Source organism: Schistocerca piceifrons, chromosome 8 (genome assembly GCF_021461385.2).
Source record: "Schistocerca piceifrons isolate TAMUIC-IGC-003096 chromosome 8, iqSchPice1.1, whole genome shotgun sequence".
Lineage (NCBI taxonomy): Eukaryota > Metazoa > Arthropoda > Insecta > Orthoptera > Acrididae > Schistocerca > Schistocerca piceifrons.
In genome coordinates this window covers 434,984,404-435,004,355 of record NC_060145.1, presented here as the reverse complement: position 1 = coordinate 435,004,355, position 19,952 = coordinate 434,984,404, and the positions used below count along the sequence as shown (strand labels likewise).

The following is a 19,952-nucleotide window of genomic DNA, read 5'->3' as shown; positions in this document are numbered from 1 at the left end:
AACAGGAGGCTAGGTTTGAGATGTATCAGCTATTTGAGTAACATAATTGTGCATTCGAGACGCTAGCTGCGTCTTCCTCGGTAGTATAGTGGTTAGTATCCCCGCCTGTCACGCGGGAGACCGGGGTTCGATTCCCCGCCGGGGAGGCACATCCGATTTTTAATTGCTGCTCTATCACTCGCCGAACTTAGTGTAGGTCGTTTGCGGCTACTAGCACCATATCTCTCGCACACAGGCACCTGTCTACAGCGCATCCTCGGTAGTATAGTGGTTAGTATCCCCGCCTGTCACGCGGGAGACCGGGGTTCGATTCCCCGCCGGGGAGATGCGATTTTTATCTCACAACCCTGTTCGAGTGTTGCGCGTATGTGGGTCGTAAGAGCATTAACTTTGCGATCGTGGAGTGTAGTTGGCGCAAAATCTTAAAAAATGCTACAACTTAGGAAGTGGTTCTCGCATTCTTCACATTTCAGAACTGCGGGGTATGCTGTTAACGCTGTATCAAAGCACCCCAGCCGACGCTGTGGGCGTAATAATCGAGCTCGGCACAGTCCGCAAAAGAAATAATTTTAGCAGAGCGTGGTTTCGATCCACGGACCTCTGGGTTATGGGCCCAGCACGCTTCCACTGCGACACTCTGCTGCCTGGGGTTGCGCCGGCTCTTCGCCACGTGACGTGGGACACTTGGAAAGTGTTGTCTGCGTCGCTTTCACACGCCTGTATTTAATTGCGTATCACCTCCTACAGCTCTCAGCTTGACTTGTCTCGACTTTGCTCGACTGACGCTACGCTGACGCTTGCAGGCAGCGATATTTACCACGATCGACTCGACATGCAGCTGCGAGATGCACAGGAGCAACAAAGCACTCCACGGTGCGGCGACATACGAAATCCACTGCCCAGCTACGCGTCGGCAACTAACAAAACGCCGACCCTGCCAGGATTCGAACCTGGAATCTTCTGATCCGTAGTCAGACGCGTTATCCGTTGCGCCACAGGGCCAGTGGCAGCATTTCTTTCTACGAGACAAGTGCAATTCGCTAAGAAACGTGTTCTCCATGGCTGAGCAAGCTCCCAAGGAAGGTACCTTTCGTGCAGCTGCGTGGCCGCAGTGCGCCTGCAGAGCTTAGAGCTTGCCACGCATCTGCTCTCGCTGTTCGACAGGTAGCAGAAGGCAAGGCGCGCGTTTTCCCACGTTTTCTCGACGACGAGAGCCGGTTGATGTGCATGTAAGCGTAGCATATGAAACAAGAATAGCACGAAGCATTGGTAGTCAGGTGCCAAAGTCGCAGTATGGCATCAGGTGGCGATCGTATGTTTCTGTGGCCACCACTGGATTGCAGCAAAGTGAATACCGCTAACTGAAAGCACTCTGTTGTAGCCCCAGTGGCGCAATTGGTTAGCGCACGGTACTTATAAGGCAGTAGCCGTGAGCAATGCCGGGGTTGTGAGTTCGAGCCTCACCTGGGGCATACTTTTATTTCTTAGCAGCTGTCTCTGACAGCAACAGGAGGCTAGGTTTGAGATGTATCAGCTATTTGAGTAACATAATTGTGCATTCGAGACGCTAGCTGCGTCTTCCTCGGTAGTATAGTGGTTAGTATCCCCGCCTGTCACGCGGGAGACCGGGGTTCGATTCCCCGCCGGGGAGGCACATCCGATTTTTAATTGCTGCTCTATCACTCGCCGAACTTAGTGTAGGTCGTTTGCGGCTACTAGCACCATATCTCTCGCACACAGGCACCTGTCTACAGCGCATCCTCGGTAGTATAGTGGTTAGTATCCCCGCCTGTCACGCGGGAGACCGGGGTTCGATTCCCCGCCGGGGAGATGCGATTTTTATCTCACAACCCTGTTCGAGTGTTGCGCGTATGTGGGTCGTAAGAGCATTAACTTTGCGATCGTGGAGTGTAGTTGGCGCAAAATCTTAAAAAATGCTACAACTTAGGAAGTGGTTCTCGCATTCTTCACATTTCAGAACTGCGGGGTATGCTGTTAACGCTGTATCAAAGCACCCCAGCCGACGCTGTGGGCGTAATAATCGAGCTCGGCACAGTCCGCAAAAGAAATAATTTTAGCAGAGCGTGGTTTCGATCCACGGACCTCTGGGTTATGGGCCCAGCACGCTTCCACTGCGACACTCTGCTGCCTGGGGTTGCGCCGGCTCTTCGCCACGTGACGTGGGACACTTGGAAAGTGTTGTCTGCGTCGCTTTCACACGCCTGTATTTAATTGCGTATCACCTCCTACAGCTCTCAGCTTGACTTGTCTCGACTTTGCTCGACTGACGCTACGCTGACGCTTGCAGGCAGCGATATTTACCACGATCGACTCGACATGCAGCTGCGAGATGCACAGGAGCAACAAAGCACTCCACGGTGCGGCGACATACGAAATCCACTGCCCAGCTACGCGTCGGCAACTAACAAAACGCCGACCCTGCCAGGATTCGAACCTGGAATCTTCTGATCCGTAGTCAGACGCGTTATCCGTTGCGCCACAGGGCCAGTGGCAGCATTTCTTTCTACGAGACAAGTGCAATTCGCTAAGAAACGTGTTCTCCATGGCTGAGCAAGCTCCCAAGGAAGGTACCTTTCGTGCAGCTGCGTGGCCGCAGTGCGCCTGCAGAGCTTAGAGCTTGCCACGCATCTGCTCTCGCTGTTCGACAGGTAGCAGAAGGCAAGGCGCGCGTTTTCCCACGTTTTCTCGACGACGAGAGCCGGTTGATGTGCATGTAAGCGTAGCATATGAAACAAGAATAGCACGAAGCATTGGTAGTCAGGTGCCAAAGTCGCAGTATGGCATCAGGTGGCGATCGTATGTTTCTGTGGCCACCACTGGATTGCAGCAAAGTGAATACCGCTAACTGAAAGCACTCTGTTGTAGCCCCAGTGGCGCAATTGGTTAGCGCACGGTACTTATAAGGCAGTAGCCGTGAGCAATGCCGGGGTTGTGAGTTCGAGCCTCACCTGGGGCATACTTTTATTTCTTAGCAGCTGTCTCTGACAGCAACAGGAGGCTAGGTTTGAGATGTATCAGCTATTTGAGTAACATAATTGTGCATTCGAGACGCTAGCTGCGTCTTCCTCGGTAGTATAGTGGTTAGTATCCCCGCCTGTCACGCGGGAGACCGGGGTTCGATTCCCCGCCGGGGAGGCACATCCGATTTGTAATTGCTGCTCTATCACTCGCCGAACTTAGTGTAGGTCGTTTGCGGCTACTAGCACCATATCTCTCGCACACAGGCACCTGTCTACAGCGCATCCTCGGTAGTATAGTGGTTAGTATCCCCGCCTGTCACGCGGGAGACCGGGGTTCGATTCCCCGCCGGGGAGATGCGATTTTTATCTCACAACCCTGTTCGAGTGTTGCGCGTATGTGGGTCGTAAGAGCATTAACTTTGCGATCGTGGAGTGTAGTTGGCGCAAAATCTTAAAAAATGCTACAACTTAGGAAGTGGTTCTCGCATTCTTCACATTTCAGAACTGCGGGGTATGCTGTTAACGCTGTATCAAAGCACCCCAGCCGACGCTGTGGGCGTAATAATCGAGCTCGGCACAGTCCGCAAAAGAAATAATTTTAGCAGAGCGTGGTTTCGATCCACGGACCTCTGGGTTATGGGCCCAGCACGCTTCCACTGCGACACTCTGCTGCCTGGGGTTGCGCCGGCTCTTCGCCACGTGACGTGGGACACTTGGAAAGTGTTGTCTGCGTCGCTTTCACACGCCTGTATTTAATTGCGTATCACCTCCTACAGCTCTCAGCTTGACTTGTCTCGACTTTGCTCGACTGACGCTACGCTGACGCTTGCAGGCAGCGATATTTACCACGATCGACTCGACATGCAGCTGCGAGATGCACAGGAGCAACAAAGCACTCCACGGTGCGGCGACATACGAAATCCACTGCCCAGCTACGCGTCGGCAACTAACAAAACGCCGACCCTGCCAGGATTCGAACCTGGAATCTTCTGATCCGTAGTCAGACGCGTTATCCGTTGCGCCACAGGGCCAGTGGCAGCATTTCTTTCTACGAGACAAGTGCAATTCGCTAAGAAACGTGTTCTCCATGGCTGAGCAAGCTCCCAAGGAAGGTACCTTTCGTGCAGCTGCGTGGCCGCAGTGCGCCTGCAGAGCTTAGAGCTTGCCACGCATCTGCTCTCGCTGTTCGACAGGTAGCAGAAGGCAAGGCGCGCGTTTTCCCACGTTTTCTCGACGACGAGAGCCGGTTGATGTGCATGTAAGCGTAGCATATGAAACAAGAATAGCACGAAGCATTGGTAGTCAGGTGCCAAAGTCGCAGTATGGCATCAGGTGGCGATCGTATGTTTCTGTGGCCACCACTGGATTGCAGCAAAGTGAATACCGCTAACTGAAAGCACTCTGTTGTAGCCCCAGTGGCGCAATTGGTTAGCGCACGGTACTTATAAGGCAGTAGCCGTGAGCAATGCCGGGGTTGTGAGTTCGAGCCTCACCTGGGGCATACTTTTATTTCTTAGCAGCTGTCTCTGACAGCAACAGGAGGCTAGGTTTGAGATGTATCAGCTATTTGAGTAACATAATTGTGCATTCGAGACGCTAGCTGCGTCTTCCTCGGTAGTATAGTGGTTAGTATCCCCGCCTGTCACGCGGGAGACCGGGGTTCGATTCCCCGCCGGGGAGGCACATCCGATTTTTAATTGCTGCTCTATCACTCGCCGAACTTAGTGTAGGTCGTTTGCGGCTACTAGCACCATATCTCTCGCACACAGGCACCTGTCTACAGCGCATCCTCGGTAGTATAGTGGTTAGTATCCCCGCCTGTCACGCGGGAGACCGGGGTTCGATTCCCCGCCGGGGAGATGCGATTTTTATCTCACAACCCTGTTCGAGTGTTGCGCGTATGTGGGTCGTAAGAGCATTAACTTTGCGATCGTGGAGTGTAGTTGGCGCAAAATCTTAAAAAATGCTACAACTTAGGAAGTGGTTCTCGCATTCTTCACATTTCAGAACTGCGGGGTATGCTGTTAACGCTGTATCAAAGCACCCCAGCCGACGCTGTGGGCGTAATAATCGAGCTCGGCACAGTCCGCAAAAGAAATAATTTTAGCAGAGCGTGGTTTCGATCCACGGACCTCTGGGTTATGGGCCCAGCACGCTTCCACTGCGCCACTCTGCTGCCTGGGGTTGCGCCGGCTCTTCGCCACGTGACGTGGGACACTTGGAAAGTGTTGTCTGCGTCGCTTTCACACGCCTGTATTTAATTGCGTATCACCTCCTACAGCTCTCAGCTTGACTTGTCTCGACTTTGCTCGACTGACGCTACGCTGACGCTTGCAGGCAGCGATATTTACCACGATCGACTCGACATGCAGCTGCGAGATGCACAGGAGCAACAAAGCACTCCACGGTGCGGCGACATACGAAATCCACTGCCCAGCTACGCGTCGGCAACTAACAAAACGCCGACCCTGCCAGGATTCGAACCTGGAATCTTCTGATCCGTAGTCAGACGCGTTATCCGTTGCGCCACAGGGCCAGTGGCAGCATTTCTGTCTACGAGACAAGTGCAATTCGCTAAGAAACGTGTTCTCCATGGCTGAGCAAGCTCCCAAGGAAGGTACCTTTCGTGCAGCTGCGTGGCCGCAGTGCGCCTGCAGAGCTTAGAGCTTGCCACGCATCTGCTCTCGCTGTTCGACAGGTAGCAGAAGGCAAGGCGCGCGTTTTCCCACGTTTTCTCGACGACGAGAGCCGGTTGATGTGCATGTAAGCGTAGCATATGAAACAAGAATAGCACGAAGCATTGGTAGTCAGGTGCCAAAGTCGCAGTATGGCATCAGGTGGCGATCGTATGTTTCTGTGGCCACCACTGGATTGCAGCAAAGTGAATACCGCTAACTGAAAGCACTCTGTTGTAGCCCCAGTGGCGCAATTGGTTAGCGCACGGTACTTATAAGGCAGTAGCCGTGAGCAATGCCGGGGTTGTGAGTTCGAGCCTCACCTGGGGCATACTTTTATTTCTTAGCAGCTGTCTCTGACAGCAACAGGAGGCTAGGTTTGAGATGTATCAGCTATTTGAGTAACTTAATTGTGCATTCGAGACGCTAGCTGCGTCTTCCTCGGTAGTATAGTGGTCAGTATCCCCGCCTGTCACGCGGGAGACCGGGGTTCGATTCCCCGCCGGGGAGGCACATCCGATTTTTAATTGCTGCTCTATCACTCGCCGAACTTAGTGTAGGTCGTTTGCGGCTACTAGCACCATATCTCTCGCACACAGGCACCAGTCTACAGCGCATCCTCGGTAGTATAGTGGTTAGTATCCCCGCCTGTCACGCGGGAGACCGGGGTTCGATTCCCCGCCGGGGAGATGCGATTTTTATCTCACAACCCTGTTCGAGTGTTGCGCGTATGTGGGTCGTAAGAGCATTAACTTTGCGATCGTGGAGTGTAGTTGGCGCAAAATCTTAAAAAATGCTACAACTTAGGAAGTGGTTCTCGCATTCTTCACATTTCAGAACTGCGGGGTATGCTGTTAACGCTGTATCAAAGCACCCCAGCCGACGCTGTGGGCGTAATAATCGAGCTCGGCACAGTCCGCAAAAGAAATAATTTTAGCAGAGCGTGGTTTCGATCCACGGACCTCTGGGTTATGGGCCCAGCACGCTTCCACTGCGCCACTCTGCTGCCTGGGGTTGCACCGGCTCTTCGCCACGTGACGTGGGACACTTGGAAAGTGTTGTCTGCGTCGCTTTCACACGCCTGTATTTAATTGCGTATCATCTCCTACAGCTCTCAGCTTGACTTGTCTCGACTTTGCTCGACTGACGCTACGCTGACGCTTGCAGGCAGCGATATTTACCACGATCGACTCGACATGCAGCTGCGAGATGCACAGGAGCAACAAAGCACTCCACGGTGCGGCGACATACGAAATCCACTGCCCAGCTACGCGTCGGCAACTAACAAAACGCCGACCCTGCCAGGATTCGAACCTGGAATCTTCTGATACGTAGTCAGACGCGTTATCCGTTGCGCCACAGGGCCAGTGGCAGCATTTCTTTCTACGAGACAAGTGCAATTCGCTAAGAAACGTGTTCTCCATGGCTGAGCAAGCTCCCAAGGAAGGCACCTTTCGTGCAGCTGCGTGGCCGCAGTGCGCCTGCAGAGCTTAGAGCTTGCCACGCATCTGCTCTCGCTGTTCGACAGGTAGCAGAAGGCAAGGCGCGCGTTTTCCCACGTTTTCTCGACGACGAGAGCCGGTTGATGTGCATGTAAGCGTAGCATATGAAACAAGAATAGCACGAAGCATTGGTAGTCAGGTGCCAAAGTCGCAGTATGGCATCAGGTGGCGATCGTATGTTTCTGTGGCCACCACTGGATTGCAGCAAAGTGAATACCGCTAACTGAAAGCACTCTGTTGTAGCCCCAGTGGCGCAATTGGTTAGCGCACGGTACTTATAAGGCAGTAGCCGTGAGCAATGCCGGGGTTGTGAGTTCGAGCCTCACCTGGGGCATACTTTTATTTCTTAGCAGCTGTCTCTGACAGCAACAGGAGGCTAGGTTTGAGATGTATCAGCTATTTGAGTAACATAATTGTGCATTCGAGACACTAGCTGCGTCTTCCTCGGTAGTATAGTGGTTAGTATCCCCGCCTGTCACGCGGGAGACCGGGGTTCGATGCCCCGCCGGGGAGGCACATCCGATTTTTAATTGCTGCTCTATCACTCGCCGAACTTAGTGTAGGTCGTTTGCGGCTACTAGCACCATATCTCTCGCACACAGGCACCTGTCTACACCGCATCCTCGGTAGTATAGTGGTTAGTATCCCCGCCTGTCACGCGGGAGACCGGGGTTCGATTCCCCGCCGGGGAGATGCGATTTTTATCTCACAACCCTGTTCGAGTGTTGCGCGTATGTGGGTCGTAAGAGCATTAACTTTGCGATCGTGGAGTGTAGTTGGCGCAAAATCTTAAAAAATGCTACAACTTAGGAAGTGGTTCTCGCATTCTTCACATTTCAGAACTGCGGGGTATGCTGTTAACGCTGTATCAAAGCACCCCAGCCGACGCTGTGGGCGTAATAATCGAGCTCGGCACAGTCCGCAAAAGAAATAATTTTAGCAGAGCGTGGTTTCGATCCACGGACCTCTGGGTTATGGGCCCAGCACGCTTCTACTGCGCCACTCTGCTGCCTGGGGTTGCGCCGGCTCTTCGCCACGTGACGTGGGACACTTGGAAAGTGTTGTCTGCGTCGCTTTCACACGCCTGTATTTAATTGCGTATCACCTCCTACAGCTCTCAGCTTGACTTGTCTCGACTTTGCTCGACTGACGCTACGCTGACGCTTGCAGGCAGCGATATTTACCACGATCGACTCGACATGCAGCTGCGAGATGCACAGGAGCAACAAAGCACTCCACGGTGCGGCGACATACGAAATCCACTGCCCAGCTACGCGTCGGCAACTAACAAAACGCCGACCCTGCCAGGATTCGAACCTGGAATCTTCTGATCCGTAGTCAGACGCGTTATCCGTTGCGCCACAGGGCCAGTGGCAGCATTTCTTTCTACGAGACAAGTGCAATTCGCTAAGAAACGTGTTCTCCATGGCTGAGCAAGCTCCCAAGGAAGGTACCTTTCGTGCAGCTGCGTGGCCGCAGTGCGCCTGCAGAGCTTAGAGCTTGCCACGCATCTGCTCTCGCTGTTCGACAGGTAGCAGAAGGCAAGGCGCGCGTTTTCCCACGTTTTCTCGACGACGAGAGCCGGTTGATGTGCATGTAAGCGTAGCATATGAAACAAGAATAGCACGAAGCATTGGTAGTCAGGTGCCAAAGTCGCAGTATGGCATCAGGTGGCGATCGTATGTTTCTGTGGCCACCACTGGATTGCAGCAAAGTGAATACCGCTAACTGAAAGCACTCTGTTGTAGCCCCAGTGGCGCAATTGGTTAGCGCACGGTACTTATAAGGCAGTAGCCGTGAGCAATGCCGGGGTTGTGAGTTCGAGCCTCACCTGGGCCATACTTTTATTTCTTAGCAGCTGTCTCTGACAGCAACAGGAGGCTAGGTTTGAGATGTATCAGCTATTTGAGTAACATAATTGTGCATTCGAGACGCTAGCTGCGTCTTCCTCGGTAGTATAGTGGTCAGTATCCCCGCCTGTCACGCGGGAGACCGGGGTTCGATTCCCCGCCGGGGAGGCACATCCGATTTTTAATTGCTGCTCTATCACTCGCCGAACTTAGTGTAGGTCGTTTGCGGCTACTAGCACCATATCTCTCGCACACAGGCACCTGTCTACAGCGCATCCTCGGTAGTATAGTGGTTAGTATCCCCGCCTGTCACGCGGGAGACCGGGGTTCGATTCCCCGCCGGGGAGATGCGATTTTTATCTCACAACCCTGTTCGAGTGTTGCGCGTATGTGGGTCGTAAGAGCATTAACTTTGCGATCGTGGAGTGTAGTTGGCGCAAAATCTTAAAAAAAGCTACAACTTAGGAAGTGGTTCTCGCATTCTTCACATTTCAGAACTGCGGGGTATGCTGTTAACGCTGTATCAAAGCACCCCAGCCGACGCTGTGGGCGTAATAATCGAGCTCGGCACAGTCCGCAAAAGAAATAATTTTAGCAGAGCGTGGTTTCGATCCACGGACCTCTGGGTTATGGGCCCAGCACGCTTCCACTGCGACACTCTGCTGCCTGGGGTTGCGCCGGCTCTTCGCCACGTGACGTGGGACACTTGGAAAGTGTTGTCTGCGTCGCTTTCACACGCCTGTATTTAATTGCGTATCATCTCCTACAGCTCTCAGCTTGACTTGTCTCGACTTTGCTCGACTGACGCTACGCTGACGCTTGCAGGCAGCGATATTTACCACGATCGACTCGACATGCAGCTGCGAGATGCACAGGAGCAACAAAGCACTCCACGGTGCGGCGACATACGAAATCCACTGCCCAGCTACGCGTCGGCAACTAACAAAACGCCGACCCTGCCAGGATTCGAACCTGGAATCTTCTGATCCGTAGTCAGACGCGTTATCCGTTGCGCCACAGGGCCAGTGGCAGCATTTCTTTCTACGAGACAAGTGCAATTCGCTAAGAAACGTGTTCTCCATGGCTGAGCAAGCTCCCAAGGAAGGTACCTTTCGTGCAGCTGCGTGGCCGCAGTGCGCCTGCAGAGCTTAGAGCTTGCCACGCATCTGCTCTCGCTGTTCGACAGGTAGCAGAAGGCAAGGCGCGCGTTTTCCCACGTTTTCTCGACGACGAGAGCCGGTTGATGTGCATGTAAGCGTAGCATATGAAACAAGAATAGCACGAAGCATTGGTAGTCAGGTGCCAAAGTCGCAGTATGGCATCAGGTGGCGATCGTATGTTTCTGTGGCCACCACTGGATTGCAGCAAAGTGAATACCGCTAACTGAAAGCACTCTGTTGTAGCCCCAGTGGCGCAATTGGTTAGCGCACGGTACTTATAAGGCAGTAGCCGTGAGCAATGCCGGGGTTGTGAGTTCGAGCCTCACCTGGGGCATACTTTTATTTCTTAGCAGCTGTCTCTGACAGCAACAGGAGGCTAGGTTTGAGATGTATCAGCTATTTGAGTAACATAATTGTGCATTCGAGACGCTAGCTGCGTCTTCCTCGGTAGTATAGTGGTTAGTATCCCCGCCTGTCACGCGGGAGACCGGGGTTCGATTCCCCGCCGGGGAGGCACATCCGATTTTTAATTGCTGCTCTATCACTCGCCGAACTTAGTGTAGGTCGTTTGCGGCTACTAGCACCATATCTCTCGCACACAGGCACCTGTCTACAGCGCATCCTCGGTAGTATAGTGGTTAGTATCCCCGCCTGTCACGCGGGAGACCGGGGTTCGATTCCCCGCCGGGGAGATGCGATTTTTATCTCACAACCCTGTTCGAGTGTTGCGCGTATGTGGGTCGTAAGAGCATTAACTTTGCGATCGTGGAGTGTAGTTGGCGCAAAATCTTAAAAAATGCTACAACTTAGGAAGTGGTTCTCGCATTCTTCACATTTCAGAACTGCGGGGTATGCTGTTAACGCTGTATCAAAGCACCCCAGCCGACGCTGTGGGCGTAATAATCGAGCTCGGCACAGTCCGCAAAAGAAATAATTTTAGCAGAGCGTGGTTTCGATCCACGGACCTCTGGGTTATGGGCCCAGCACGCTTCTACTGCGCCACTCTGCTGCCTGGGGTTGCGCCGGCTCTTCGCCACGTGACGTGGGACACTTGGAAAGTGTTGTCTGCGTCGCTTTCACACGCCTGTATTTAATTGCGTATCACCTCCTACAGCTCTCAGCTTGACTTGTCTCGACTTTGCTCGACTGACGCTACGCTGACGCTTGCAGGCAGCGATATTTACCACGATCGACTCGACATGCAGCTGCGAGATGCACAGGAGCAACAAAGCACTCCACGGTGCGGCGACATACGAAATCCACTGCCCAGCTACGCGTCGGCAACTAACAAAACGCCGACCCTGCCAGGATTCGAACCTGGAATCTTCTGATCCGTAGTCAGACGCGTTATCCGTTGCGCCACAGGGCCAGTGGCAGCATTTCTTTCTACGAGACAAGTGCAATTCGCTAAGAAACGTGTTCTCCATGGCTGAGCAAGCTCCCAAGGAAGGTACCTTTCGTGCAGCTGCGTGGCCGCAGTGCGCCTGCAGAGCTTAGAGCTTGCCACGCATCTGCTCTCGCTGTTCGACAGGTAGCAGAAGGCAAGGCGCGCGTTTTCCCACGTTTTCTCGACGACGAGAGCCGGTTGATGTGCATGTAAGCGTAGCATATGAAACAAGAATAGCACGAAGCATTGGTAGTCAGGTGCCAAAGTCGCAGTATGGCATCAGGTGGCGATCGTATGTTTCTGTGGCCACCACTGGATTGCAGCAAAGTGAATACCGCTAACTGAAAGCACTCTGTTGTAGCCCCAGTGGCGCAATTGGTTAGCGCACGGTACTTATAAGGCAGTAGCCGTGAGCAATGCCGGGGTTGTGAGTTCGAGCCTCACCTGGGCCATACTTTTATTTCTTAGCAGCTGTCTCTGACAGCAACAGGAGGCTAGGTTTGAGATGTATCAGCTATTTGAGTAACATAATTGTGCATTCGAGACGCTAGCTGCGTCTTCCTCGGTAGTATAGTGGTCAGTATCCCCGCCTGTCACGCGGGAGACCGGGGTTCGATTCCCCGCCGGGGAGGCACATCCGATTTTTAATTGCTGCTCTATCACTCGCCGAACTTAGTGTAGGTCGTTTGCGGCTACTAGCACCATATCTCTCGCACACAGGCACCTGTCTACAGCGCATCCTCGGTAGTATAGTGGTTAGTATCCCCGCCTGTCACGCGGGAGACCGGGGTTCGATTCCCCGCCGGGGAGATGCGATTTTTATCTCACAACCCTGTTCGAGTGTTGCGCGTATGTGGGTCGTAAGAGCATTAACTTTGCGATCGTGGAGTGTAGTTGGCGCAAAATCTTAAAAAATGCTACAACTTAGGAAGTGGTTCTCGCATTCTTCACATTTCAGAACTGCGGGGTATGCTGTTAACGCTGTATCAAAGCACCCCAGCCGACGCTGTGGGCGTAATAATCGAGCTCGGCATAGTCCGCAAAAGAAATAATTTTAGCAGAGCGTGGTTTCGATCCACGGACCTCTGGGTTATGGGCCCAGCACGCTTCCACTGCGCCACTCTGCTGCCTGGGGTTGCGCCGGCTCTTCGCCACGTGACGTGGGACACTTGGAAAGTGTTGTCTGCGTCGCTTTCACACGCCTGTATTTAATTGCGTATCATCTCCTACAGCTCTCAGCTTGACTTGTCTCGACTTTGCTCGACTGACGCTACGCTGACGCTTGCAGGCAGCGATATTTACCACGATCGACTCGACATGCAGCTGCGAGATGCACAGGAGCAACAAAGCACTCCACGGTGCGGCGACATACGAAATCCACTGCCCAGCTACGCGTCGGCAACTAACAAAACGCCGACCCTGCCAGGATTCGAACCTGGAATCTTCTGATACGTAGTCAGACGCGTTATCCGTTGCGCCACAGGGCCAGTGGCAGCATTTCTTTCTACGAGACAAGTGCAATTCGCTAAGAAACGTGTTCTCCATGGCTGAGCAAGCTCCCAAGGAAGGCACCTTTCGTGCAGCTGCGTGGCCGCAGTGCGCCTGCAGAGCTTAGAGCTTGCCACGCATCTGCTCTCGCTGTTCGACAGGTAGCAGAAGGCAAGGCGCGCGTTTTCCCACGTTTTCTCGACGACGAGAGCCGGTTGATGTGCATGTAAGCGTAGCATATGAAACAAGAATAGCACGAAGCATTGGTAGTCAGGTGCCAAAGTCGCAGTATGGCATCAGGTGGCGATCGTATGTTTCTGTGGCCACCACTGGATTGCAGCAAAGTGAATACCGCTAACTGAAAGCACTCTGTTGTAGCCCCAGTGGCGCAATTGGTTAGCGCACGGTACTTATAAGGCAGTAGCCGTGAGCAATGCCGGGGTTGTGAGTTCGAGCCTCACCTGGGGCATACTTTTATTTCTTAGCAGCTGTCTCTGACAGCAACAGGAGGCTAGGTTTGAGATGTATCAGCTATTTGAGTAACATAATTGTGCATTCGAGACACTAGCTGCGTCTTCCTCGGTAGTATAGTGGTTAGTATCCCCGCCTGTCACGCGGGAGACCGGGGTTCGATTCCCCGCCGGGGAGGCACATCCGATTTTTAATTGCTGCTCTATCACTCGCCGAACTTAGTGTAGGTCGTTTGCGGCTACTAGCACCATATCTCTCGCACACAGGCACCTGTCTACAGCGCATCCTCGGTAGTATAGTGGTTAGTATCCCCGCCTGTCACGCGGGAGACCGGGGTTCGATTCCCCGCCGGGGAGATGCGATTTTTATCTCACAACCCTGTTCGAGTGTTGCGCGTATGTGGGTCGTAAGAGCATTAACTTTGCGATCGTGGAGTGTAGTTGGCGCAAAATCTTAAAAAATGCTACAACTTAGGAAGTGGTTCTCGCATTCTTCACATTTCAGAACTGCGGGGTATGCTGTTAACGCTGTATCAAAGCACCCCAGCCGACGCTGTGGGCGTAATAATCGAGCTCGGCACAGTCCGCAAAAGAAATAATTTTAGCAGAGCGTGGTTTCGATCCACGGACCTCTGGGTTATGGGCCCAGCACGCTTCCACTGCGCCACTCTGCTGCCTGGGGTTGCGCCGGCTCTTCGCCACGTGACGTGGGACACTTGGAAAGTGTTGTCTGCGTCGCTTTCACACGCCTGTATTTAATTGCGTATCATCTCCTACAGCTCTCAGCTTGACTTGTCTCGACTTTGCTCGACTGACGCTACGCTGACGCTTGCAGGCAGCGATATTTACCACGATCGACTCGACATGCAGCTGCGAGATGCACAGGAGCAACAAAGCACTCCACGGTGCGGCGACATACGAAATCCACTGCCCAGCTACGCGTCGGCAACTAACAAAACGCCGACCCTGCCAGGATTCGAACCTGGAATCTTCTGATACGTAGTCAGACGCGTTATCCGTTGCGCCACAGGGCCAGTGGCAGCATTTCTTTCTACGAGACAAGTGCAATTCGCTAAGAAACGTGTTCTCCATGGCTGAGCAAGCTCCCAAGGAAGGCACCTTTCGTGCAGCTGCGTGGCCGCAGTGCGCCTGCAGAGCTTAGAGCTTGCCACGCATCTGCTCTCGCTGTTCGACAGGTAGCAGAAGGCAAGGCGCGCGTTTTCCCACGTTTTCTCGACGACGAGAGCCGGTTGATGTGCATGTAAGCGTAGCATATGAAACAAGAATAGCACGAAGCATTGGTAGTCAGGTGCCAAAGTCGCAGTATGGCATCAGGTGGCGATCGTATGTTTCTGTGGCCACCACTGGATTGCAGCAAAGTGAATACCGCTAACTGAAAGCACTCTGTTGTAGCCCCAGTGGCGCAATTGGTTAGCGCACGGTACTTATAAGGCAGTAGCCGTGAGCAATGCCGGGGTTGTGAGTTCGAGCCTCACCTGGGCCATACTTTTATTTCTTAGCAGCTGTCTCTGACAGCAACAGGAGGCTAGGTTTGAGATGTATCAGCTATTTGAGTAACATAATTGTGCATTCGAGACACTAGCTGCGTCTTCCTCGGTAGTATAGTGGTTAGTATCCCCGCCTGTCACGCGGGAGACCGGGGTTCGATTCCCCGCCGGGGAGGCACATCCGATTTTTAATTGCTGCTCTATCACTCGCCGAACTTAGTGTAGGTCGTTTGCGGCTACTAGCACCATATCTCTCGCACACAGGCACCTGTCTACACCGCATCCTCGGTAGTATAGTGGTTAGTATCCCCGCCTGTCACGCGGGAGACCGGGGTTCGATTCCCCGCCGGGGAGATGCGATTTTTATCTCACAACCCTGTTCGAGTGTTGCGCGTATGTGGGTCGTAAGAGCATTAACTTTGCGATCGTGGAGTGTAGTTGGCGCAAAATCTTAAAAAATGCTACAACTTAGGAAGTGGTTCTCGCATTCTTCACATTTCAGAACTGCGGGGTATGCTGTTAACGCTGTATCAAAGCACCCCAGCCGACGCTGTGGGCGTAATAATCGAGCTCGGCACAGTCCGCAAAAGAAATAATTTTAGCAGAGCGTGGTTTCGATCCACGGACCTCTGGGTTATGGGCCCAGCACGCTTCCACTGCGCCACTCTGCTGCCTGGGGTTGCGCCGGCTCTTCGCCACGTGACGTGGGACACTTGGAAAGTGTTGTCTGCGTCGCTTTCACACGCCTGTATTTAATTGCGTATCACCTCCTACAGCTCTCAGCTTGACTTGTCTCGACTTTGCTCGACTGACGCTACGCTGACGCTTGCAGGCAGCGATATTTACCACGATCGACTCGACATGCAGCTGCGAGATGCACAGGAGCAACAAAGCACTCCACGGTGCGGCGACATACGAAATCCACTGCCCAGCTACGCGTCGGCAACTAACAAAACGCCGACCCTGCCAGGATTCGAACCTGGAATCTTCTGATCCGTAGTCAGACGCGTTATCCGTTGCGCCACAGGGCCAGTGGCAGCATTTCTTTCTACGAGACAAGTGCAATTCGCTAAGAAACGTGTTCTCCATGGCTGAGCAAGCTCCCAAGGAAGGTACCTTTCGTGCAGCTGCGTGGCCGCAGTGCGCCTGCAGAGCTTAGAGCTTGCCACGCATCTGCTCTCGCTGTTCGACAGGTAGCAGAAGGCAAGGCGCGCGTTTTCCCACGTTTTCTCGACGACGAGAGCCGGTTGATGTGCATGTAAGCGTAGCATATGAAACATGAATAGCACGAAGCATTGGTAGTCAGGTGCCAAAGTCGCAGTATGGCATCAGGTGGCGATCGTATGTTTCTGTGGCCACCACTGGATTGCAGCAAAGTGAATACCGCTAACTGAAAGCACTCTGTTGTAGCCCCAGTGGCGCAATTGGTTAGCGCACGGTACTTATAAGGCAGTAGCCGTGAGCAATGCCGGGGTTGTGAGTTCGAGCCTCACCTGGGCCATACTTTTATTTCTTAGCAGCTGTCTCTGACAGCAACAGGAGGCTAGGTTTGAGATGTATCAGCTATTTGAGTAACATAATTGTGCATTCGAGACGCTAGCTGCGTCTTCCTCGGTAGTATAGTGGTCAGTATCCCCGCCTGTCACGCGGGAGACCGGGGTTCGATTCCCCGCCGGGGAGGCACATCCGATTTTTAATTGCTGCTCTATCACTCGCCGAACTTAGTGTAGGTCGTTTGCGGCTACTAGCACCATATCTCTCGCACACAGGCACCTGTCTACAGCGCATCCTCGGTAGTATAGTGGTTAGTATCCCCGCCTGTCACGCGGGAGACCGGGGTTCGATTCCCCGCTGGGGAGATGCGATTTTTATCTCACAACCCTGTTCGAGTGTTGCGCGTATGTGGGTCGTAAGAGCATTAACTTTGCGATCGTGGAGTGTAGTTGGCGCAAAATCTTAAAAAATGCTACAACTTAGGAAGTGGTTCTCGCATTCTTCACATTTCAGAACTGCGGGGTATGCTGTTAACGCTGTATCAAAGCACCCCAGCCGACGCTGTGGGCGTAATAATCGAGCTCGGCACAGTCCGCAAAAGAAATAATTTTAGCAGAGCGTGGTTTCGATCCACGGCCCTCTGGGTTATGGGCCCAGCACGCTTCCACTGCGCCACTCTTCTGCCTGGGGTTGCGCCGGCTCTTCGCCACGTGACGTGGGACACTTGGAAAGTGTTGTCTGCGTCGCTTTCACACGCCTGTATTTAATTGCGTATCATCTCCTACAGCTCTCAGCTTGACTTGTCTCGACTTTGCTCGACTGACGCTACGCTGACGCTTGCAGGCAGCGATATTTACCACGATCGACTCGACATGCAGCTGCGAGATGCACAGGAGCAACAAAGCACTCCACGGTGCGGCGACATACGAAATCCACTGCCCAGCTACGCGTCGGCAACTAACAAAACGCAGACCCTGCCAGGATTCGAACCTGGAATCTTCTGATCCGTAGTCAGACGCGTTATCCGTTGCGCCACAGGGCCAGTGGCAGCATTTCTTTCTACGAGACAAGTGCAATTCGCTAAGAAACGTGTTCTCCATGGCTGAGCAAGCTCCCAAGGAAGGTACCTTTCGTGCAGCTGCGTGGCCGCAGTGCGCCTGCAGAGCTTAGAGCTTGCCACGCATCTGCTCTCGCTGTTCGACAGGTAGCAGAAGGCAAGGCGCGCGTTTTCCCACGTTTTCTCGACGACGAGAGCCGGTTGATGTGCATGTAAGCGTAGCATATGAAACAAGAATAGCACGAAGCATTGGTAGTCAGGTGCCAAAGTCGCAGTATGGCATCAGGTGGCGATCGTATGTTTCTGTGGCCACCACTGGATTGCAGCAAAGTGAATACCGCTAACTGAAAGCACTCTGTTGTAGCCCCAGTGGCGCAATTGGTTAGCGCACGGTACTTATAAGGCAGTAGCCGTGAGCAATGCCGGGGTTGTGAGTTCGAGCCTCACCTGGGCCATACTTTTATTTCTTAGCAGCTGTCTCTGACAGCAACAGGAGGCTAGGTTTGAGATGTATCAGCTATTTGAGTAACATAATTGTGCATTCGAGACGCTAGCTGCGTCTTCCTCGGTAGTATAGTGGTCAGTATCCCCGCCTGTCACGCGGGAGACCGGGGTTCGATTCCCCGCCGGGGAGGCACATCCGATTTTTAATTGCTGCTCTATCACTCGCCGAACTTAGTGTAGGTCGTTTGCGGCTACTAGCACCATATCTCTCGCACACAGGCACCTGTCTACAGCGCATCCTCGGTAGTATAGTGGTTAGTATCCCCGCCTGTCACGCGGGAGACCGGGGTTCGATTCCCCGCCGGGGAGATGCGATTTTTATCTCACAACCCTGTTCGAGTGTTGCGCGTATGTGGGTCGTAAGAGCATTAACTTTGCGATCGTGGAGTGTAGTTGGCGCAAAATCTTAAAAAATGCTACAACTTAGGAAGTGGTTCTCGCATTCTTCACATTTCAGAGCTGCGTGGTATGCTGTTAACGCTGTATCAAAGCACCCCAGCCGACGCTGTGGGCGTAATAATCGAGCTCGGCACAGTCCGCAAAAGAAATAATTTTAGCAGAGCGTGGTTTCGATCCACGGACCTCTGGGTTATGGGCCCAGCACGCTTCCACTGCGCCACTCTGCTGCCTGGGGTTGCGCCGGCTCTTCGCCACGTGACGTGGGACACTTGGAAAGTGTTGTCTGCGTCGCTTTCACACGCCTGTATTTAATTGCGTATCATCTCCTACAGCTCTCAGCTTGACTTGTCTCGACTTTGCTCGACTGACGCTACGCTGACGCTTGCAGGCAGCGATATTTACCACGATCGACTCGACATGCAGCTGCGAGATGCACAGGAGCAACAAAGCACTCCACGGTGCGGCGACATACGAAATCCACTGCCCAGCTACGCGTCGGCAACTAACAAAACGCCGACCCTGCCAGGATTCGAACCTGGAATCTTCTGATCCGTAGTCAGACGCGTTATCCGTTGCGCCACAGGGCCAGTGGCAGCATTTCTTTCTACGAGACAAGTGCAATTCGCTAAGAAACGTGTTCTCCATGGCTGAGCAAGCTCCCAAGGAAGGTACCTTTCGTGCAGCTGCGTGGCCGCAGTGCGCCTGCAGAGCTTAGAGCTTGCCACGCATCTGCTCTCGCTGTTCGACAGGTAGCAGAAGGCAAGGCGCGCGTTTTCCCACGTTTTCTCGACGACGAGAGCCGGTTGATGTGCATGTAAGCGTAGCATATGAAACAAGAATAGCACGAAGCATTGGTAGTCAGGTGCCAAAGTCGCAGTATGGCATCAGGTGGCGATCGTATGTATCTGTGGCCACCACTGGATTGCAGCAAAGTGAATACCGCTAACTGAAAGCACTCTGTTGTAGCCCCAGTGGCGCAATTGGTTAGCGCACGGTACTTATAAGGCAGTAGCCGTGAGCAATGCCGGGGTTGTGAGTTCGAGCCTCACCTGGGGCATACTTTTATTTCTTAGCAGCTGTCTCTGACAGCAACAGGAGGCTAGGTTTGAGATGTATCAGCTATTTGAGTAACATAATTGTGCATTCGAGACGCTAGCTGCGTCTTCCTCGGTAGTATAGTGGTCAGTATCCCCGCCTGTCACGCGGGACACCGGGGTTCGATTCCCCGCCGGGGAGGCACATCCGATTTTTAATTGCTGCTCTATCACTCGCCGAACTTAGTGTAGGTCGTTTGCGGCTACTAGCACCATATCTCTCGCACACAGGCACCTGTCTACAGCGCATCCTCGGTAGTATAGTGGTTAGTATCCCCGCCTGTCACGCGGGAGACCGGGGTTCGATTCCCCGCCGGGGAGATGCGATTTTTATCTCACAACCCTGTTCGAGTGTTGCGCGTATGTGGGTCGTAAGAGCATTA

At 53.2% G+C, this 19,952-nt stretch overlaps 54 non-coding genes across 54 annotated transcripts; 41 read left to right on the top strand and 13 right to left on the bottom strand.

Annotated features, from left to right (window-relative positions):
• The first annotated feature begins 74 nt into the window (after positions 1 to 74).
• On the top strand, positions 75 to 146 carry Trnad-guc. Its single transcript has one exon. It is a non-coding gene; the product is annotated as a tRNA-Asp (tRNA).
• A 107-nt stretch (positions 147 to 253) lies between these two features.
• Trnad-guc lies at positions 254 to 325 on the top strand. Its single transcript has one exon. It is a non-coding gene; the product is annotated as a tRNA-Asp (tRNA).
• A 604-nt stretch (positions 326 to 929) lies between these two features.
• Trnar-acg lies at positions 930 to 1,002 on the bottom strand. Its single transcript has one exon. It is a non-coding gene; the product is annotated as a tRNA-Arg (tRNA).
• Positions 1,003 to 1,380: 378 nt separating this feature from the next.
• Trnai-uau lies at positions 1,381 to 1,472 on the top strand. Its single transcript is given in 2 exon segments — positions 1,381 to 1,418; positions 1,437 to 1,472. It is a non-coding gene; the product is annotated as a tRNA-Ile (tRNA).
• A 107-nt stretch (positions 1,473 to 1,579) lies between these two features.
• Trnad-guc lies at positions 1,580 to 1,651 on the top strand. The gene has a single exon. It is a non-coding gene; the product is annotated as a tRNA-Asp (tRNA).
• Positions 1,652 to 1,758: 107 nt separating this feature from the next.
• Trnad-guc lies at positions 1,759 to 1,830 on the top strand. The gene has a single exon. It is a non-coding gene; the product is annotated as a tRNA-Asp (tRNA).
• A 604-nt stretch (positions 1,831 to 2,434) lies between these two features.
• Positions 2,435 to 2,507, bottom strand: Trnar-acg. Its single transcript has one exon. It is a non-coding gene; the product is annotated as a tRNA-Arg (tRNA).
• A 378-nt stretch (positions 2,508 to 2,885) lies between these two features.
• Positions 2,886 to 2,977, top strand: Trnai-uau. The gene is given in 2 exon segments: positions 2,886 to 2,923; positions 2,942 to 2,977. It is a non-coding gene; the product is annotated as a tRNA-Ile (tRNA).
• Positions 2,978 to 3,084: 107 nt separating this feature from the next.
• Trnad-guc lies at positions 3,085 to 3,156 on the top strand. The gene has a single exon. It is a non-coding gene; the product is annotated as a tRNA-Asp (tRNA).
• Positions 3,157 to 3,263: 107 nt separating this feature from the next.
• Positions 3,264 to 3,335, top strand: Trnad-guc. Its single transcript has one exon. It is a non-coding gene; the product is annotated as a tRNA-Asp (tRNA).
• A 604-nt stretch (positions 3,336 to 3,939) lies between these two features.
• On the bottom strand, positions 3,940 to 4,012 carry Trnar-acg. The gene has a single exon. It is a non-coding gene; the product is annotated as a tRNA-Arg (tRNA).
• Positions 4,013 to 4,390: 378 nt separating this feature from the next.
• On the top strand, positions 4,391 to 4,482 carry Trnai-uau. Its single transcript is given in 2 exon segments — positions 4,391 to 4,428; positions 4,447 to 4,482. It is a non-coding gene; the product is annotated as a tRNA-Ile (tRNA).
• A 107-nt stretch (positions 4,483 to 4,589) lies between these two features.
• On the top strand, positions 4,590 to 4,661 carry Trnad-guc. Its single transcript has one exon. It is a non-coding gene; the product is annotated as a tRNA-Asp (tRNA).
• A 107-nt stretch (positions 4,662 to 4,768) lies between these two features.
• On the top strand, positions 4,769 to 4,840 carry Trnad-guc. The gene has a single exon. It is a non-coding gene; the product is annotated as a tRNA-Asp (tRNA).
• A 604-nt stretch (positions 4,841 to 5,444) lies between these two features.
• Trnar-acg lies at positions 5,445 to 5,517 on the bottom strand. Its single transcript has one exon. It is a non-coding gene; the product is annotated as a tRNA-Arg (tRNA).
• Positions 5,518 to 5,895: 378 nt separating this feature from the next.
• Positions 5,896 to 5,987, top strand: Trnai-uau. The gene is given in 2 exon segments: positions 5,896 to 5,933; positions 5,952 to 5,987. It is a non-coding gene; the product is annotated as a tRNA-Ile (tRNA).
• Positions 5,988 to 6,094: 107 nt separating this feature from the next.
• On the top strand, positions 6,095 to 6,166 carry Trnad-guc. The gene has a single exon. It is a non-coding gene; the product is annotated as a tRNA-Asp (tRNA).
• A 107-nt stretch (positions 6,167 to 6,273) lies between these two features.
• Positions 6,274 to 6,345, top strand: Trnad-guc. Its single transcript has one exon. It is a non-coding gene; the product is annotated as a tRNA-Asp (tRNA).
• Positions 6,346 to 6,949: 604 nt separating this feature from the next.
• On the bottom strand, positions 6,950 to 7,022 carry Trnar-acg. The gene has a single exon. It is a non-coding gene; the product is annotated as a tRNA-Arg (tRNA).
• Positions 7,023 to 7,400: 378 nt separating this feature from the next.
• Trnai-uau lies at positions 7,401 to 7,492 on the top strand. Its single transcript is given in 2 exon segments — positions 7,401 to 7,438; positions 7,457 to 7,492. It is a non-coding gene; the product is annotated as a tRNA-Ile (tRNA).
• Positions 7,493 to 7,599: 107 nt separating this feature from the next.
• Trnad-guc lies at positions 7,600 to 7,671 on the top strand. Its single transcript has one exon. It is a non-coding gene; the product is annotated as a tRNA-Asp (tRNA).
• A 107-nt stretch (positions 7,672 to 7,778) lies between these two features.
• On the top strand, positions 7,779 to 7,850 carry Trnad-guc. Its single transcript has one exon. It is a non-coding gene; the product is annotated as a tRNA-Asp (tRNA).
• A 604-nt stretch (positions 7,851 to 8,454) lies between these two features.
• Positions 8,455 to 8,527, bottom strand: Trnar-acg. Its single transcript has one exon. It is a non-coding gene; the product is annotated as a tRNA-Arg (tRNA).
• A 378-nt stretch (positions 8,528 to 8,905) lies between these two features.
• Trnai-uau lies at positions 8,906 to 8,997 on the top strand. The gene is given in 2 exon segments: positions 8,906 to 8,943; positions 8,962 to 8,997. It is a non-coding gene; the product is annotated as a tRNA-Ile (tRNA).
• Positions 8,998 to 9,104: 107 nt separating this feature from the next.
• On the top strand, positions 9,105 to 9,176 carry Trnad-guc. The gene has a single exon. It is a non-coding gene; the product is annotated as a tRNA-Asp (tRNA).
• A 107-nt stretch (positions 9,177 to 9,283) lies between these two features.
• Positions 9,284 to 9,355, top strand: Trnad-guc. Its single transcript has one exon. It is a non-coding gene; the product is annotated as a tRNA-Asp (tRNA).
• A 604-nt stretch (positions 9,356 to 9,959) lies between these two features.
• Trnar-acg lies at positions 9,960 to 10,032 on the bottom strand. Its single transcript has one exon. It is a non-coding gene; the product is annotated as a tRNA-Arg (tRNA).
• A 378-nt stretch (positions 10,033 to 10,410) lies between these two features.
• Positions 10,411 to 10,502, top strand: Trnai-uau. Its single transcript is given in 2 exon segments — positions 10,411 to 10,448; positions 10,467 to 10,502. It is a non-coding gene; the product is annotated as a tRNA-Ile (tRNA).
• Positions 10,503 to 10,609: 107 nt separating this feature from the next.
• On the top strand, positions 10,610 to 10,681 carry Trnad-guc. The gene has a single exon. It is a non-coding gene; the product is annotated as a tRNA-Asp (tRNA).
• A 107-nt stretch (positions 10,682 to 10,788) lies between these two features.
• Positions 10,789 to 10,860, top strand: Trnad-guc. The gene has a single exon. It is a non-coding gene; the product is annotated as a tRNA-Asp (tRNA).
• Positions 10,861 to 11,464: 604 nt separating this feature from the next.
• Trnar-acg lies at positions 11,465 to 11,537 on the bottom strand. Its single transcript has one exon. It is a non-coding gene; the product is annotated as a tRNA-Arg (tRNA).
• Positions 11,538 to 11,915: 378 nt separating this feature from the next.
• Positions 11,916 to 12,007, top strand: Trnai-uau. Its single transcript is given in 2 exon segments — positions 11,916 to 11,953; positions 11,972 to 12,007. It is a non-coding gene; the product is annotated as a tRNA-Ile (tRNA).
• Positions 12,008 to 12,114: 107 nt separating this feature from the next.
• Trnad-guc lies at positions 12,115 to 12,186 on the top strand. Its single transcript has one exon. It is a non-coding gene; the product is annotated as a tRNA-Asp (tRNA).
• A 107-nt stretch (positions 12,187 to 12,293) lies between these two features.
• Trnad-guc lies at positions 12,294 to 12,365 on the top strand. Its single transcript has one exon. It is a non-coding gene; the product is annotated as a tRNA-Asp (tRNA).
• Positions 12,366 to 12,969: 604 nt separating this feature from the next.
• On the bottom strand, positions 12,970 to 13,042 carry Trnar-acg. The gene has a single exon. It is a non-coding gene; the product is annotated as a tRNA-Arg (tRNA).
• A 378-nt stretch (positions 13,043 to 13,420) lies between these two features.
• On the top strand, positions 13,421 to 13,512 carry Trnai-uau. The gene is given in 2 exon segments: positions 13,421 to 13,458; positions 13,477 to 13,512. It is a non-coding gene; the product is annotated as a tRNA-Ile (tRNA).
• Positions 13,513 to 13,619: 107 nt separating this feature from the next.
• On the top strand, positions 13,620 to 13,691 carry Trnad-guc. The gene has a single exon. It is a non-coding gene; the product is annotated as a tRNA-Asp (tRNA).
• A 107-nt stretch (positions 13,692 to 13,798) lies between these two features.
• Positions 13,799 to 13,870, top strand: Trnad-guc. The gene has a single exon. It is a non-coding gene; the product is annotated as a tRNA-Asp (tRNA).
• Positions 13,871 to 14,474: 604 nt separating this feature from the next.
• Positions 14,475 to 14,547, bottom strand: Trnar-acg. Its single transcript has one exon. It is a non-coding gene; the product is annotated as a tRNA-Arg (tRNA).
• A 378-nt stretch (positions 14,548 to 14,925) lies between these two features.
• On the top strand, positions 14,926 to 15,017 carry Trnai-uau. The gene is given in 2 exon segments: positions 14,926 to 14,963; positions 14,982 to 15,017. It is a non-coding gene; the product is annotated as a tRNA-Ile (tRNA).
• A 107-nt stretch (positions 15,018 to 15,124) lies between these two features.
• Trnad-guc lies at positions 15,125 to 15,196 on the top strand. Its single transcript has one exon. It is a non-coding gene; the product is annotated as a tRNA-Asp (tRNA).
• Positions 15,197 to 15,303: 107 nt separating this feature from the next.
• Trnad-guc lies at positions 15,304 to 15,375 on the top strand. The gene has a single exon. It is a non-coding gene; the product is annotated as a tRNA-Asp (tRNA).
• Positions 15,376 to 15,979: 604 nt separating this feature from the next.
• Trnar-acg lies at positions 15,980 to 16,052 on the bottom strand. The gene has a single exon. It is a non-coding gene; the product is annotated as a tRNA-Arg (tRNA).
• Positions 16,053 to 16,430: 378 nt separating this feature from the next.
• Positions 16,431 to 16,522, top strand: Trnai-uau. Its single transcript is given in 2 exon segments — positions 16,431 to 16,468; positions 16,487 to 16,522. It is a non-coding gene; the product is annotated as a tRNA-Ile (tRNA).
• Positions 16,523 to 16,629: 107 nt separating this feature from the next.
• On the top strand, positions 16,630 to 16,701 carry Trnad-guc. Its single transcript has one exon. It is a non-coding gene; the product is annotated as a tRNA-Asp (tRNA).
• Positions 16,702 to 16,808: 107 nt separating this feature from the next.
• Positions 16,809 to 16,880, top strand: Trnad-guc. Its single transcript has one exon. It is a non-coding gene; the product is annotated as a tRNA-Asp (tRNA).
• A 604-nt stretch (positions 16,881 to 17,484) lies between these two features.
• Trnar-acg lies at positions 17,485 to 17,557 on the bottom strand. The gene has a single exon. It is a non-coding gene; the product is annotated as a tRNA-Arg (tRNA).
• A 378-nt stretch (positions 17,558 to 17,935) lies between these two features.
• Trnai-uau lies at positions 17,936 to 18,027 on the top strand. The gene is given in 2 exon segments: positions 17,936 to 17,973; positions 17,992 to 18,027. It is a non-coding gene; the product is annotated as a tRNA-Ile (tRNA).
• Positions 18,028 to 18,134: 107 nt separating this feature from the next.
• Positions 18,135 to 18,206, top strand: Trnad-guc. Its single transcript has one exon. It is a non-coding gene; the product is annotated as a tRNA-Asp (tRNA).
• Positions 18,207 to 18,313: 107 nt separating this feature from the next.
• Trnad-guc lies at positions 18,314 to 18,385 on the top strand. Its single transcript has one exon. It is a non-coding gene; the product is annotated as a tRNA-Asp (tRNA).
• Positions 18,386 to 18,989: 604 nt separating this feature from the next.
• Trnar-acg lies at positions 18,990 to 19,062 on the bottom strand. The gene has a single exon. It is a non-coding gene; the product is annotated as a tRNA-Arg (tRNA).
• Positions 19,063 to 19,440: 378 nt separating this feature from the next.
• Positions 19,441 to 19,532, top strand: Trnai-uau. The gene is given in 2 exon segments: positions 19,441 to 19,478; positions 19,497 to 19,532. It is a non-coding gene; the product is annotated as a tRNA-Ile (tRNA).
• Positions 19,533 to 19,639: 107 nt separating this feature from the next.
• Trnad-guc lies at positions 19,640 to 19,711 on the top strand. The gene has a single exon. It is a non-coding gene; the product is annotated as a tRNA-Asp (tRNA).
• A 107-nt stretch (positions 19,712 to 19,818) lies between these two features.
• On the top strand, positions 19,819 to 19,890 carry Trnad-guc. Its single transcript has one exon. It is a non-coding gene; the product is annotated as a tRNA-Asp (tRNA).
• The last annotated feature ends 62 nt before the right edge of the window (positions 19,891 to 19,952 follow it).